Source organism: Schistocerca americana, chromosome 1 (genome assembly GCF_021461395.2).
Source record: "Schistocerca americana isolate TAMUIC-IGC-003095 chromosome 1, iqSchAmer2.1, whole genome shotgun sequence".
Classification (NCBI taxonomy): domain Eukaryota; kingdom Metazoa; phylum Arthropoda; class Insecta; order Orthoptera; family Acrididae; genus Schistocerca; species Schistocerca americana.
This window is the reverse complement of record NC_060119.1, coordinates 655984457-656000333: the sequence shown is the minus strand read 5'-3', so window position 1 is coordinate 656000333 and position 15877 is coordinate 655984457. Positions and strand designations below refer to the sequence as shown.

General features: G+C 43.4%; 1 protein-coding gene and 1 pseudogene across 1 annotated transcript in view; both read right to left on the bottom strand.

Moving 5' to 3' along the window:
- Positions 1–15877, bottom strand: part of LOC124586638 (phosphatase and actin regulator 4-like) — a 431380-nt gene that overhangs the window by 119275 nt on the left and 296228 nt on the right. The gene's annotated exons all lie outside the window — the stretch shown is intronic.
- Positions 7759–7876, bottom strand: LOC124555701 (annotated as a pseudogene).

Here is a 15877-nt window from a genome sequence, read left to right as displayed (position 1 = left end):
ACTTTTTCCGATGTGATAGTGAGTGGAAACGTGAAGGGACACGTACAGCACAAAAGCGTACAGGCCGACCTCGTCTGACAGAGACCGCCGAAAATTAAAGAGGGTCGTAATGTGTAATAGGAAGACATATATCCAGACATCACACAGGAATTCCAAACTGCATCAGAATCCACTACAAGTACTATGACAGTTAGGCGGGAGGTGATAAAACTTGGATCTCATGGTCGAGCGACTGCTCGTAAGCCACACATCACGCCGTTACATGGCAAACGACGCCTCGTTTGGTGTAAGGAGCGTAAACATTGGACGATTGCACAGTGGAAACACGTTTTGTCGAGTGACGAATCACGGTACACAATGTGGCGATCCGATGGCAGGGTGAGGGTATGGCGAATGCCCGATGAACGTCATCTGCCACTGTGTATAGTGCCAACAGTAAAATTCGGAGGCGGTGGTGTTATGTTGTGGTCGTGTTTTTCATGGAGGGACTTGCAACCCTTGCTATCACAGCACAGACCTACATTGATGTTTAAAGCACATTCTTGCTTCCCACTGTTTAAGAGCATTTCGGGGATGACGATTGCATCTTTCAACACGATCGAGCACCTGTTCATAATGGACGGCCTGTGGTGGAGTGGTTTCACTACAATAACATCCCTGCAATGGAATGGCCTGCACAGAGTCCTGGCCTGAATCCTGTAGAACACCTTTGGGATGTTTTGGAAGGCCGACTTCCTACCAGGCCTCACCGACCGACATCGATACCTCTCCTCAGTGCAGCACTCCGTGAAGAATGGGCTGCCATTCCCCAAGAAACCTTCCAGCACCTGACAGAACGTATGTCTGTGAGAGTGGAAGCTGTCATCAAGGCTAAGGGCGGGCCAACACCATATTGAATTCCAGCATTACCGATGGAGGGCGCAACGAACTTGTAAGTCATTTTCAGCCAGGTGTCCGGGTGCTTTTGATCACGTAGTGTATATCCGTGCATACATTCACACACATAGGCAAACAAATTTCGTCAGTTGCTAAACTTAAGTCTAAACTTACATTTCTCACGTCCAAAAATTCATTGCACGATATGTAAACGACCAGCTATTTCGTACCCTCATTCCCCGTATAATCGACCGCAACTCACTAACAAAACATTATCATTCATCGATTAATTTACTACGAATTATTACGCACCACTCACAATCAGGTGACTGTATACGTCAAAACTGGAGCCCTTCGCAGATTAATGAATCTGTTTTATCATTTAGTATTGTGTCCAGAGCTGGTCTTCAATATTCGATCTGTAAAGGTGATCACGTCGCAGAGATAACTTTCAAATGTAATCTCGTTTCATTGCGTCACATCAAGTGGACCTCCTTCGATGCGCACTTACAATACGAATTAGGTGACAATGCCAATTAAAATATGTAATCGTTTTACTATTGCTGCATCTACACAGACATACAAAGATTCACAGGGTGCACCAAGTCTTTAGCGACAAAAGTATACAACCCGAACAACATTTTGAGACGCGAAACCAATGGTCGGAAATGAGTATTTCAAACGGTCCGTCTCATGGGCGGGCGCCGCGCTGCTCAGCACTGGGCTTCAGCCGTCTCGGACAGAACGAGCTCATGACGTCATCGCACGGGCCGGGCTGCGCCTCCTGCCTGTGGTCGGGGTGCTGCGGGCTGGCGTTGCTCCCCCTCAGCCTTTCAAATCAGCCCGACCGACGGGCTTACACCGCACTGTTCCGCACTGGGCAATACCTTGGCGGACGAAGCGAGACCATGACGTCACTGCGTAGGCCAGGCTGCTCCGCACAATTTTTTACCTTTTATTTCCACAATTTGGAACACACACTTCTTTTATCGTATATTTATGTAATTCTGTATCACAAATGATATTTTACTCTAGCAATATAATCAAAACTGCAAGTCGTGGGCATCGCCTCATGTACTATTGTTAGCGCTATGTTGGGAAGAAAGTTTCAGTCAAAACACGCAACTTTGTGTCGTAACTGTAGCATCTACACACCACTGCCACGTCGTAAGCCTCAGTTTAATTTGTATTACAGTTATCTACTCTCCCCGAAGTTATTCAATCTGTATATTGAGCAAGCAGTAAAGGAAACAAAAGAAAAGTTCGGAGTAGGTATTAAAATCCATGGAGAAGAAATAAAAACCTTGAGGTTTGCCGATGACATTGTAATTTTGTCAGAGACAGCAAAGAACTTGGGAGAGCAGTTGAACGGAATGGACAGTGTCTTGAAAGGAGGGTATAAGATGAACATCAACAAAAGCAAAACGAGGATAATGGAATGTAGTCGAATCAAGTCGGGTGATGCTGAGCGAATTAGATTAGAAAATGAGACACTTATAGTAAAGGAGCTTTGCTATTTGGGGAGCAAAATAACTGATGATGGTCGAATTAGGAAAGATATAAAGTGTAGACTGGCAATGGCAAGGAAAACGTTTCTGACGAAGAGAAATTTGTTAACATCAAGTATAGATTTAAGTGTCAGGAAGTCGTTTCTGAAAGTATTTGTATGGAGTGTAGCCATGTATGGAAGTGAAACATGGACAATAAATAGTTTGGACAAGAAGAGAATAGAAGCTTTCGAAATGTGGTGCTACAGAAGAATGTTGAAGATTAGATGGGTAGATCACATAACTAATGAGGAAGTATTGAATAGGATTGGGGAGAAGAGAAGTTTGTGGCACAACTTCACCAGAAGAAGGGATCGGTTGGTAGGACATGTTCTGAGACATCGAGGGATCACCAATTTAGTATTGGAGGGCAGCGTGGAGGGTAAAAATCGTAGAGGGAGACCAAGAGATGAATACACTAAGCAGATTCAGAAGAATGTAGGCTGCAGTAGGTACTGGGAGATGAAGAAGCTTGCACAGGATAGAGTAGCATGGAGAGCTGCATCAAACCAGTCTCAGGACTGAAGACCGCAACAACAACAAACTAATTTTTAAAATTAATTTTAGCATACCACGGTTTTTGAAACTATGTATAGTTTTTGCAGTGCCTGAAGTTGGAATATGACGAAGCCGATTGCAAGAAATTCTAATATGCAGTAATGACGGAAGCTGAATGTAGTGTCTAACATTTATTTGGGCTGGGAAAAAAACGCAGCAGTCTACTTTCCCATTGCTGGTGTTTGTCGTTGTGCACTTGCAAAATATTTGTTTCTGTTGGCGAAAGTTGTAGGTTTGACCCCATGTGTACATAGGACTTTAAATAACGATTATTTTTCCACTGCTGTACACATTATGGCAAAAGGAAAAAATGGTAGACTCAGTACATAAGAAGTGTTAATGCGCAATCAAATATGGTTCAAATCGCTCTGACCACTATGGGACTTAACTTCTGAGGTCATCAGTCCCCTAGAACTTAGAACTACTTAAACCTAACTAACCTAAGGACATCACACACACCCATGCCCGAGGCAGGATTCGAACCTGCGACCGTAGCGGTCGCGCGGTTCCAAACTGCAGCGCCTAGAACCGCTCGGCCACCCCGGCCGGCCCAAATATGAAAATATGATATATAGCATGGAATGTGAAGCAAAGATAATACGGCCACAATTCGATAGTGAACATTGGCTATGGTTATCGTTAAAGGAAGTCGAATCGATATGTGTTGAAAAATTTGTGTTAAAAAAATAGAGGCAAACACGTTAGGTCAGGAAAATACGTCGAGGAATTCACTACTGCAAACAAAGACTCAAAGATATTATTTCGACTTTATTTGCGAACTGAGAGTGCCTGCATGAGATCTGTGTTGGCATTTATCAAAGGAAATTCTTTTTACTACCGATTCAGCATCAAAACATCAATAAACATATCCGGATCTGCGTTAATAGCGCAGAACTGTTATTAATTTCATCATATGCATCTGCTTTTATTGCTTCGACGTGAATAGTCAAAGTTCTGAGGCTGTTTTCCTCCCATTCATATTATTTCACATGCAATCTAGATCTTTATCAGACATAGACGATCTTCCTTTCTCAACGGATTGCGATTTCGGTGTTCTTACCCACAAACATACGTATTCTATCTGAAATCTTGGAGTCTCACTTTAGAGTTTAACTCAAGGGAGCACTCCTGGAAAAACTGGCGTTCTGTATTTTTCAGCCGGCCGGGGTGGCCGAGCGGTTCTAGGCACTACAGTCTGGAACCGCGCGACCGTTACGGTCGCAGGTTCCAATCCTGCCTCGGGCATGGATGTGTGTGGTGTCCTTAGGTTAGTTAGATTTACGTAGTTCTAAGTTCTAGGGGGACTGATGGCCTCTGAAATTTAAGTCCCATAGTGCTCAGAGCCATTTGAACCATTTGTATTTTGCAGAAAATTGCTTCTTAGTTCGTTGCCGTCTTTCCTCAGATCGGCCAGTTTATTGCATTACCTAATGACACTAATCTCCTCAGACATTTTCATGCACACGGTTTAAGCTGTTTTAATCTTTACGACCAGGACGGCAGCAGTTGTACGACATTGTGACTTCTTCTCACTTCTAAAACAGACGCCTTGTAACATACCCGCCCCAAAACAACTAGCAGCAATCTTATTGCGATAGACACAAATAAATAAATAAGGCGCGAATCGTCAATAAATTTTAGGAAATCATTTACAAAAGTCCGTATTTAATCTTTTGCAAGGATACTTTGTTTTATTATCCGTCAAACAGAAATGATGGTTTAAGAGACGTTCATGTTTTTCTTAGCATACAGAAGATGAGTGCCGGCCGCCGTGACCGAGCGGTTCTAGGCGCTTCAGTCTGGAACCGCGCGACCGCTGCGGTCGCAGGTTCGAATCCTGCCTCGGGCATGGATGTGTGTGATGTCCTTAGGTTAGTTAGATTTAAGTAGTTCTAAGTTCTAAGGGACTGATGACCTCACATGTTGAGTCCCATAGTGCTCAGAGCCATTTGGACCATTTTTAGAAGATGAGTGCGGAAGTTGCAAGTTCTTCGAAACGAAAGTAAAGTACGTCAAGTTAAGGGGATATAAGCCGCGGTGTCTAGGGCGCCTTGTCACGGTTCGCGCGGTTTTCCCCAGTCGAAGATTCGAATCCTCCCTCGGGCATGGATGGGTGTGTTGTCCCAAGCGTAAGTTAGTTTAAGTTAGATAAAGTAGTGTGTAAGCCTAGGGCCCGATGACCTGTATATGGTTGGCTCTGAGCAGTATGGGGCTCAACATCGGAGGTCATCAGTCCCCTACAACGTAGAACTACTTAAATCTAGCTAACCTAAGGACATCACACACATCCATGCCCGAGGCAGGATCCGAACCTGTGACCGTAGCAGTCGCTCGGTTTCACACTGTAGCGCCTAGAACCGCTCGGCCACCACGGCCGGCTGACCTGTATAGTTTGGTCCCATAGGAACTTACCACGAAATTCCAAATTTCCGGGAAGTAAAACAAAAACTAATAGCTGGTGAGTACAGAACCATAAAGGCTGATCCAAATCTCAAAAGCTCAAATTGGTCAGTGTTTAAGCCTGTAGCAGATTGTGATGGCAACAGTGTTAACTATGCTTGTTTTGTGAAGTGCAATGAACTTTACTTGCATGATAAAGGGTAATCTGGCATTTAGTATATTTCGCGCTATTCGTGCGTGTCTAGCAAAAAGTGGCATGGTTAACCAAGAACGCCTTCCCAAATCTGCACAGGGGCAAGATGAGATTAGTCAACACTGCAGTGACTTACGGAAAGGTATCCGCAAAACCTATTATGCCTCCACCCCCCCACCTCCCCCCACCCCCCCACCCCCAGACCTGTCTCACGACATATCACAGAAAAAGCGAAAAACCTTAGAAAGGAATTTAGGCCTGAAGTAATTCACTAAGTGATCGGAGGTGAATATTCGCCGACACAGATATGTGGAATGTAGCGCAAACAGGTTTCATTACCTGACACGTACAATTCCTTATTTTGTTAATTGGGACCTCATATCACGGTTCTTGTTTATGACCTGGTTTCCAGACGCGTCTAAAACAGATTACAATATTAGAAAGGACTTTTGAGATGATTTATCTGAAACATGCACCTTTTACGACAGACCAAGGTGCCAACACTCCCATTGCTCTTCATGTATATTCTAGACTGAATTGTTCCTGTCAAATGCTGAACACAGTGCTACGAAGTATGTTTAATGTGCGGCATATGAAAGAAAATGTGCGGCATATGAAAGAAAAGTATGTCAAGAAAACGGTAAACTACGTTTTGTTCTGACTGCAGTGAAGAAACTTGTGACATTTGCAAAGCAAAGCGCCCTTGTTCGTATCCTAGAGAGAACACTGGGACACACGATTGACCATGCGTTAATCAGGCAAAAGACACTATTCGATACTGTGTAAAAAGCTCTCTGATAAATGAGAAACAGAGAGAACAGATGGATTAACATCACGTTAACGGATGAACTGATTTCCCATCTAGCGGTATGTATGCTGTTGTGTTTTAATATAAAACTGGTATTCATTAGCATGTAAATTATTTGAGGAATTGTCCAGGGATTTTTCTTACAGCCTTTTAAGAAGACCTCAAAAGAATTGTAATAGCAAAAATCACGTACATTGCATCTTATGTTCCCGGGAAGATAAAGCTCCTGAAAAACAAGTAAAGATCCTCAGGACGGAGAAGCCTCTGAAGCAAATATTACGAATCCACCTGAAAAATTATGTAGAGGAAAAGGCACGTCGAGCTAGCTACTTCCTATGGGCACCATTTCTCCATCTGAATATGACGTCTGAACCTCAGAGGCGTGAAGTCATCGGTGAGGTAAAGCATACAATTCAGTAACTACTACAAAAATAATTTCAAATGACCATTCACAAGAGGATGCTCCCTGATGAAGCGCTGTCTACGAAATAAAGCCCTAATTCGGGCCCAGAAAAAACTGTCATCTCAGGTATATTCTCATCTAAATAATAGCCAAATATACGTGAGCTGTTTTTTAGACTGTCCAGGTAGAATCTGAGAGCAACATTGAAAAAGTCCTCAAATGCTGGAAGATAATTCAAATATTTTTAAGAACGGAACTTTTTTTTCTCTACAGTAGTACTCCGAACTCTGATGATTTGTCAAACGGTATATTACAAGTCTTATTTAAACAAGACTTGTAAATTGGTCGAAATTGCAGATTGTGACTAAAATGAAAACGGACAAATCTTTCCGGGTCTCCATAAGATTGCCAGAAAAAAAGGGTGTGTACAGTCATCCATCTTTGGGTCAGAGAGAGATTTTAGTGCGGCAAGTTTCATTTTAAGTGCACGACGGTATCTTCTGGACTCGGACGTTGTCCATGCTCTTGTCTTTCTTCATAAAAACTAAAAACCCCTCCCGAAAAGGCCATGAAGGCCCAACGGTAGCGACCGGCCGCCGTGTCATCCTCAGACCACAGGTGTCACTGGATGCGGATATGGAGGTTCAAATGGTTCAAATGGCTCTGAGCACTATGGGACTTAACATCTGAGGTCATCAGTCCCCTAGAACTTAGAACTACTTAAACCTAACTAACCTAAGGACATCACACACATCCATGCCCGAGGCAGGATTCGAACCTGCGACCGTAGCAGTCTCGCGGTTCCGGACTGAAGCGCCTAGAACCGCTCGGCCACCGCGGCCGGCTGGATATGGAAGGGCACGTGGTCAGCACACCACTCTCCCGGCGGTTTGACAGTTTCCGAGACCGGAGCCACAACTTCTCAATCAACTAGCTCCTCAGTTTGACTCACAAGGGCTGAGTGCACCCCGCTGGCCAACAGCGCTCGGCAGACCGGATGGTCACCCATCCAAGTGCTAGCCCAGCCCAACAGCGCTTAACTTTGGTGTTCTGACGGGAACCGGTGTTACCACTGCGGCAAGGCCATTGGCCTCTTTCTTCATAGCAACTCCAATATAAGAGAAAATGAATAAAAGAATGTGGTGCAAATGTTTTCCACGCCACGATTTGTTTTCTGTTCTCTCTAGACCGATTGTCGATTATTGTATCTGTTTGCCTTGTAGCTTTCATTTATGCAAACTGTTCTCAAATTAGTGTTGGTTTATTGCAGCCAAATAAATGAATCTCTTTCTTTGTGAATTGTTACTGCAATGTAGATATTACGTCGCCAGTTTCAGTGAACCCCGAGTCGTCATGTTTTGATTTTAGTATGACAAAAGTTTTACATGAGAACGCTTACCTGACATGAAAGAGTACAGTGGGAGTACAGTGGATCCGGCTTAATGACGTACTCAGTTTTTCTTTAGCACGAAACAAAACTGTTTGCCATTAGAATAATCTGCTTCTCGGTAAAATTAGATATTCAGTACATACTTTATGTAGTTACACCAACTCTCAGAAGTTTTGTTCTTATTTTTGTTTATTTGTTAGACTGAACGAAATAAACAATCCTGCTTTTGAGCAGATGGAGGTACTACCACTGTCAGCACATTTCATTATAATAGTCATTCAGTTTTCGATTGTGATTCTGGATATTGTGAAACCTAATTTACGTGTCTAATGGCCGAAAAATCTATGCGAATACAACCCGTCCTTTTACATAAAATGAAGATATTCAAAGCGTAAACAAATGTTTCTAATGAGGTGTATTAGCAACTGCATGTGTACATTTTAGCAGCAAACAGCATTTCTGAAAATTACTTCTAATATATTGTCGATATTTATTTCGCATGCATAGTGTAAAATGAATTTCTCGTAACAAATAAAAATATTTTGGTCGCAACAGTTTCGTGCTAAACGCTTTTTTCAGTATGAGATCTCTCTGAGAGGAGGTAACAGCTCGTCTAGAGTGGTAGAGCCCGGTACGCAGCGCGGGATGTGTGTTTGACCGGCGACCCAGCCCACCCAGTGCGGTGGGCTGCCGCGGGCTGAGCGTTAGAGTCATGTTTACACGGAAATTAGCAGTATGAGCCCACTTATCCATACGAGCTAAGCTTGCACTCCCTCTGGCACTGGTTCGATTGGGAGGGGGCTGGGTGTCAAAGTTGTGGAACCTTTCCTAAGGCGAGCGGGCACTCAAATGTTGTTAACTGGTCCTCGATGTCCTTGATACCGGCACTGGGGAGGAGTTGACACCCGAACTGGTACCACAGTACGAGCTGGCGCCACACGTGTTCTAACGACGACGGATGTGGGAATCTTGCTGGCCACAGGAGTATCTCAAAATCACGCACACAGTTCGCAGAGACACGTTCCACCTGCGGTCCTGCATTGTCCTGTTGAAAACTTCCACCCATGATACTGTCGCATCAGAAGCATGACTGCGCAGGGTGTCCCCGATCTCCGTTGTGCCATCACAGTTCTCCCAATAACTTCAATTCGTGCCTGAAGTCATACCCGACAGCTCCCCGCGCCATGGCGACCGGATTAAACCGCTGTGGCTCTGTAAAACATTGGAGAAAAGGGATTTCTTTGCAGATTGCCGCCTGACTCTCAGACGATGATCATCCGGGGTAGAGTAGAACCGCTATTCGTCGCTGAACATAATGTCAGCCCTGTTTTCCGGTCACGGTACCGCTACAAAAACAGCCGTTTGTTTTGTGTTAACGGCAGCCTTTGCACAGGACGGTAATTCCATAGTCCGGTTGCTGCTAGTCTCTGACCAACGGAGCGGGCATGAGACAGAATGTTGCAGGGAGTTCTCAGATGGCAGGCGCAGATTTGAAAGGATTACGATGCGCTTGGTGCACTATATGGCCATTCTCCTCTGTAGTAGTCAGACGTGGACGACTGGAATCTTCTCAAGTATGCATGTCCTCGCGTTCCCACGCAGACCAACACCGGACTACGTCACATCCGAATATCCCACAAATCTGCATTCTTCACAGTTGCAAGAGGCGCCCAAATGGAGTCCCACAATGAGGCCCCTTCCACACTCTGTCAGTGCTGATAATACAGTCTCACAAGAGTTCGAAGCAACTCCATCTCAGGCAGTCCACGCCCCTTACATACCCCACAACACCTGCTAACAATACTAAACACGAACAGCTATACTCACTCTGATGACCGTTCTACTTGTCACAGAGAAATGCAACTTGAATCACTTACATACCTGCAGATGGTGTGAACGTGTACGAAAATGAATATAGACTTTTTTTGTCAGGTAGACTCAATGGTTACAATTTCATCCCAGCTTTTAAAACAAATTCCACAAGCATTTTATAAATGCCAATATTTATTATCAGAAATGTAAACTCATTCGAGGTAAGTTCTTGATTCATGCAAACCAGATCTCTAAGCAGCCAGTCTGGCACTCCTCTGTATCTACGGCAGCCATAGTACATGTGACTGAAATCCTGTATCTACTCACTGTCGCAGTATGGTGATCGAGGCCTACGAGAAAGACTGGCAGCGGCGCTTACGTCACGAAGGTAGGCCAGAGCTCGCTCGCTCGCTCGCTCGCTCGCTCAGCTCAGCAGACAAACTACGTTTCTACACATGTTACCTCGTAACTAGGTGCGTACGTACAAACTAGAATTGCATCTTCTACTAGAATCCGTTATTATGGAGTTTTACTGTTATTAGTCCTACAATGATCGGAAGTCCATAGGGTTACATATAATTTGTTACGGCTGTACTGGGGTACAAGAAAATTAAAATCATGCCAAAATGATTATCGGTTGCATAAGGCACCAATTCTTTTATGAAACGAGGACTGTTAAGCAGAAGAGACTAAACGCCATGAACAAGCCGTAATACCATTTATGTCGAGCGCTGCTCTTAAATTAAATTTTGTTGTAGTGCTGTTAATCAGTAGGATTTAATAATATCAGATTCCAGTGGAAGATGCAATTCTCGTTAGTTCGTGCACGCCCAGCTACGAGTGAACAGGTTTAGAAACGCATTTTGTATGCTGAGCTGAGCGAGCGAGCGCGTTCAGGCCTACCTTCGTGACGTACACGCCGCGGCTACTCTTTCTCGTGGGTCTCGACGGTGATGGTAAGGCGCTGATTGTACAGAGGTGTTTCCGGGAGCAGCCGTGGTTGAATTTCAACCGGGCGGTAGTCATTAGAAACTGTCTCTTATTCCCTATGCCAGTTAAATTTTATATCCCTATTTTCAGCGTATCAATGGGCCATCGGTAAATGTGAGACAAAGTGTTTGTTCCAGGAGCCCTTGTTCAGAGCTATGGTCTCCCACGCCTTGCTCCGTTCTCTTTTACCCATCTCAAGGAGTACACCATCCGCTGGTATGCTTCGCTCACTTATTCCATTCTTTGTTGCTTTCTGTGCCAATTGGTCAGTCTCCTTGGCAACTGCAGCATGCCCCTTGTTCCCTACAGGTGGTAACATTGTACCGTCTCTTTCTAGCTTTAATACAGTAGCAGCTATTTGATGTTATAAAAAGTTACTCATTTTGTCTTCACCACTTGATTCCAGGCGTTGCATCGCGGAGAGCCAATACGTTGTTGCTCCGATATGGTTCACTGCGGTGGTCATGCTGTGCCCTTTCAATGGCTATGAGTTCAGCCATGGTAATTAACGCCTCTTTCAGTAAATGAAATAGTCTACACTTTTCATTTTTAATACCTACATGGTCGCAGTGATGGAGTCATCGTATTTTTACTTGTAGGTATACGAATACACAGCACTTGGCCATTGTTGATGCTTTTCTGAATTGCTTTAATTAATTACTGGGTCCCAGAGTAACGCATATTACTACTCGAAGTAGGATAGCAGTCGCGTTCTTCGAATGAGGCTCTGGTACTCTAATCGACTTGTGGACTCGAACTGAACAACATCCGTTATTGGGATCTTATTTATTGCCACTTCGTTTGAATGGTGCACGGTACTCGATAGTCGTTCGTAATGTGCTGCCACAGAAATTGGAGTCTGTAACTCTTGTCCTTCGCTAGAATATAAGCTTGCAACATGAGAGTGCATCACCCATGTCAGCGTGATATCTGTGGGCAACTGATATTCTGATCGTTGGCCAGAAAGGACTAAGTCCTGCCTGTCCCACGGCCACCGCGATTGCCAGATCTCATTCCTTCGTATTTTTCATATGGGCTTCCATGAAGTCGTTGACAGATTAAAATTCAGCATAAATCGATAGGCGGCATCTGCAGTCTTACCGTACAGCAAATAACAGGGATTTTTGAGACAGAGCGACAAAATTTTGAGGGTCTTTGTATTGCACGCAGTGAGACTGGCAGCTTAAGTTGTCTCTATACGGTGTGAGCTGTTTGTGTGAAAAAACTTACTATATATTCATTTCTGATAGTTAGTTCCATAATTTTAACCACTCAGTTTAGGATTTTGGCTCTAACGTCCCGTGGGCGCTGTAAAATTTCCTGCGGTTGCACTCGTTTGGAAAGCCTTTCCATTTGACAGCACTTCGGCGGCTTCCGCAACACGATGCAGATGGTCGCGAGAGCTGTCAACACTGTTGAACAGAACACGTCTAAGCGCTGAAGCCTACAGTTCTCAACGAAGGCCTCGCCGGGACACACTTGAGCAGCTTACTATTTCATCATGGCTGGAAACCACATAAGGCCTCAAGTTCCGTCACGTGCCCGTTCTCAGAACACACACACTCATTTCCTGCCACAAACGCTAGCTGGTAGAGTTGCGCTCTGCAAAACAGCCTTTCGGTGGGTTTGGTACAGCACATAAATGACGCAGTAAAAAGTACGATTACCGGTAGTACTGGCAGCATTGATAAAGAAAAGAAACATAAATTAACGTGTGAGAGAGGAACTGTTTGTTTTGCACATAATTAGAACTGCACATCGTTCAGTGTTAGTCAATTGTTATTTTATACCCTTACAAAATATAAACTGCGTTTTATAAGTAAAAGAAATTGGTTGTATTTTTATGTAAACAAAACAATTACTTCTGATGCAAGCAGAGTTTACATGCACAAATAAAAAAAAATCTATATAATGACTGTTGTTATTTTTTACTCAACAGAACGTTCTTTATCATGATCAAAGACAAGTGTTTCCTGTTATAATTGATAAGCGCGAAAACTGCTAAGCAATAATGTAAACATGTTTTATATAATCCGGACGAAATATTGAAGCAAAATATTGGTTTTTGAGAAAATTGCGACTTCTAGAGCGATATGATAAATCTGTATTTTTTTTCCTACAATAACCCTCTGTTTCACGTTACAAATCAACAATTTTCGAATGAAACGTTAATAAGACATCGACAGCTTCAAATCTGCTATAAGTACTGTATTTTTTAAGTAACAGGCAGGAAAAAGAATGTACGTTAGGTTACGCGGCCCTTCATACATTCACGGTTCATCGCTTCCCGTTTCTAGGGGACTCTATTGAGATATCGTACTGATCGGATACGCAGACAAAGCGATTGAAATGAGGTAATGGCCTATAAGCACGCAACTGATCTAACTTAAAGATATACGGTTGCGATCTTAACTGACCGAAGCTACTAGGAAAACTACTGTAGTTTACGCTTACTTACGGTAGGCTGCAGCAGTTTGACAACACTAGTAGCTGGTTATCTGATAACGGTTTCTACCTATTACTGCTGAACCTTTTTCTTCCACCCTTCATTGTTAAGAAACCGTCGACGGTTTCCCAAATTTCTGCAGCCTTTTCTGATATGTAATAATTATTGTCGTTATTTTGTACTCAACAGAACGTTCTTCCTCATGATTAAAGACAAGAGTTTCCTGTTATAAACAGTTACATAACAGCGAATACGAGTCTCGACTTATCCGTAGATACTCGAATGTTTCTGAATAAAATGAATGGACAGAATGTGTGAGTATACATGTCGTAGTCGTCAACGAATCGTAAAAGGAATTCGTGGAGGCGAGAACAGAGTAATTTTTCGCTGAGAACCATTACGTGAAAGGTAAAACGTAAGGTCTGGCCTGACTGCAGGTAGAGTAAAGGCTTTTGTCGCCGCGGCACTCGAAGGGAGAGGATGGTGGGCCCATCGCCCGGCCCGGCCGCCTCTTATCCCGCCAAGGATGTCAGATTGTTATTTGACAGCAGGCTGAGTGGACCTGGGCCCGTCCTGAAGGGACTGGAACGACAATAAAACCCCGCCGCCATCCGGGATTGAATCCGGGACCTAAAGCTGCACGTGCTACACCACCACAGCGCAGGTTCCAATGTCGAATGTTTTCCTCGCCGTCTTGTCAGATGCTAGGGCTGTAACATATCGTACGTATTCCTTACTGACGAGGAGAACACGGCAAGGTCATAATCCGATTTCCCACAAACTTCTCTCAGTGGAAGAGGAGTCAAAATAAGGGAATATGAGTCTCGGTTTACCCGTAGATACTCGACCGTTTCTGAGAAAATGACGGTGAAAGTTTTCGAGGTACTTTATGTGCCTTTTACCGCGTGGCATCCTCATATGAAATGGGGGCACAGTGGTCAGCGTGAGGGCTTCTTAAATTTGCGCCCCATGTTCGAAACCCGATTATTACCTTTTTACATTTATATACCTGTGTCTGTAGAAGATTACTACAAGAATGTTTTCCAGATTATTTTGATATACATCGTCCTTATTCGTTTGTTAATTGTATGTCAGATGAATGAATTAAAACAAAATAATGAGACAGATATTGTAAATGGTTTTCGGTGAAATTCGAGTAGCGTATCTCGATTCATAATCAACTGCAAGAGCCAATTTTCGGAAAAGTGATCCGTTGTGCTTGGTTTGCTGCTAAATTATTCCCAACGTGCGAAATTTTCAGTAATGTTAACATAGTTTCTTTCCAGAGTGATATTCATACGAAGAAATGTCACCGAGTCAAACTTGCCTGCGCGCAATTCTTCTTGTGTTTGGAATATCTGTGTTTCGAATATTTCTACGATCGGCATCATCCAAAGGAATGCACCAAATCTTACTGAACAATAAACATATGCTTAAAAGATAAGAATTTATATCAGAATGAAATACCAGAATATGAGAATGTAAAAGGACTGTAATCCCTCAACATACCATGCGCACATATATTACATAATAAATATCTGACACTGTGAAATCCAGTTGTAATTTTACTGTTAATATAACGCCCTTCTATCCTCCAATTTGATAAGAAACATTCGAATAGTAATCTTCTTCCGATAAATAAAAACAAAAATAAAATAAATAAAAACCGTAATTGAGTTTTGACACGAGGCGCAAAATTCACAAGCCCAACACTAACCTCTGGCCACTACTTCGCCACAGGGTGTCGTCGGGAAAAAGTACATGAAGTACTTGAAAAACACGTCGAAAATTTTGACTGTTTTTTTTTTTCAGAAACTGTTAAGTATATACCGACAAGCGGAAACACGCGTTCGCTTATTTTGACTTCTCTTCCACTGAGCGACGCTCCTGGGAAATCGGGTGATGTCACTTGCCATATTCTCTTCGTAAGTAGCGATAATCCAAGAAGGACTAACAAGGGAACCTCCCCATCGCACCCCCATCAGATTTAGTTATAAGTTCGTACAGTGGATAGGCCTTGAAAAACTGAACACACATCAATCGAGAAAACAGGAAGAAGTTGTGTGGAACTACGAAAAAAATAAGCAAAATATACAAACTGAGTAGTCCATGCGCAAGATAGGCAACATGAAGGATAATGTGAGCTCAGGAGCGCCGTGGTCCCGTGGTTAGCGTGAGCAGCTGCGGAACGAGAGGTCCTTGGTTCAAGTCTTCCCTTGAGTGAAAAGCTTACTTTCTTTATTTTCGCCAAGTTATGATCTGTCCGTTCGTTCGTGACGTCTCTGTTCACTGTAATAAGTTTAGTGTCTGTGTTTTGCGACCGCACCGCAAAACTGTGCGATTAGTAGACGAAAGGACGTGCCTCTCCAATGGGAACCGAAAACATTTGATCGTAAGGTCATAGGTCAACCGATTCCTCCGCAGGAAAACACGTCTGATATATTCTATACGACA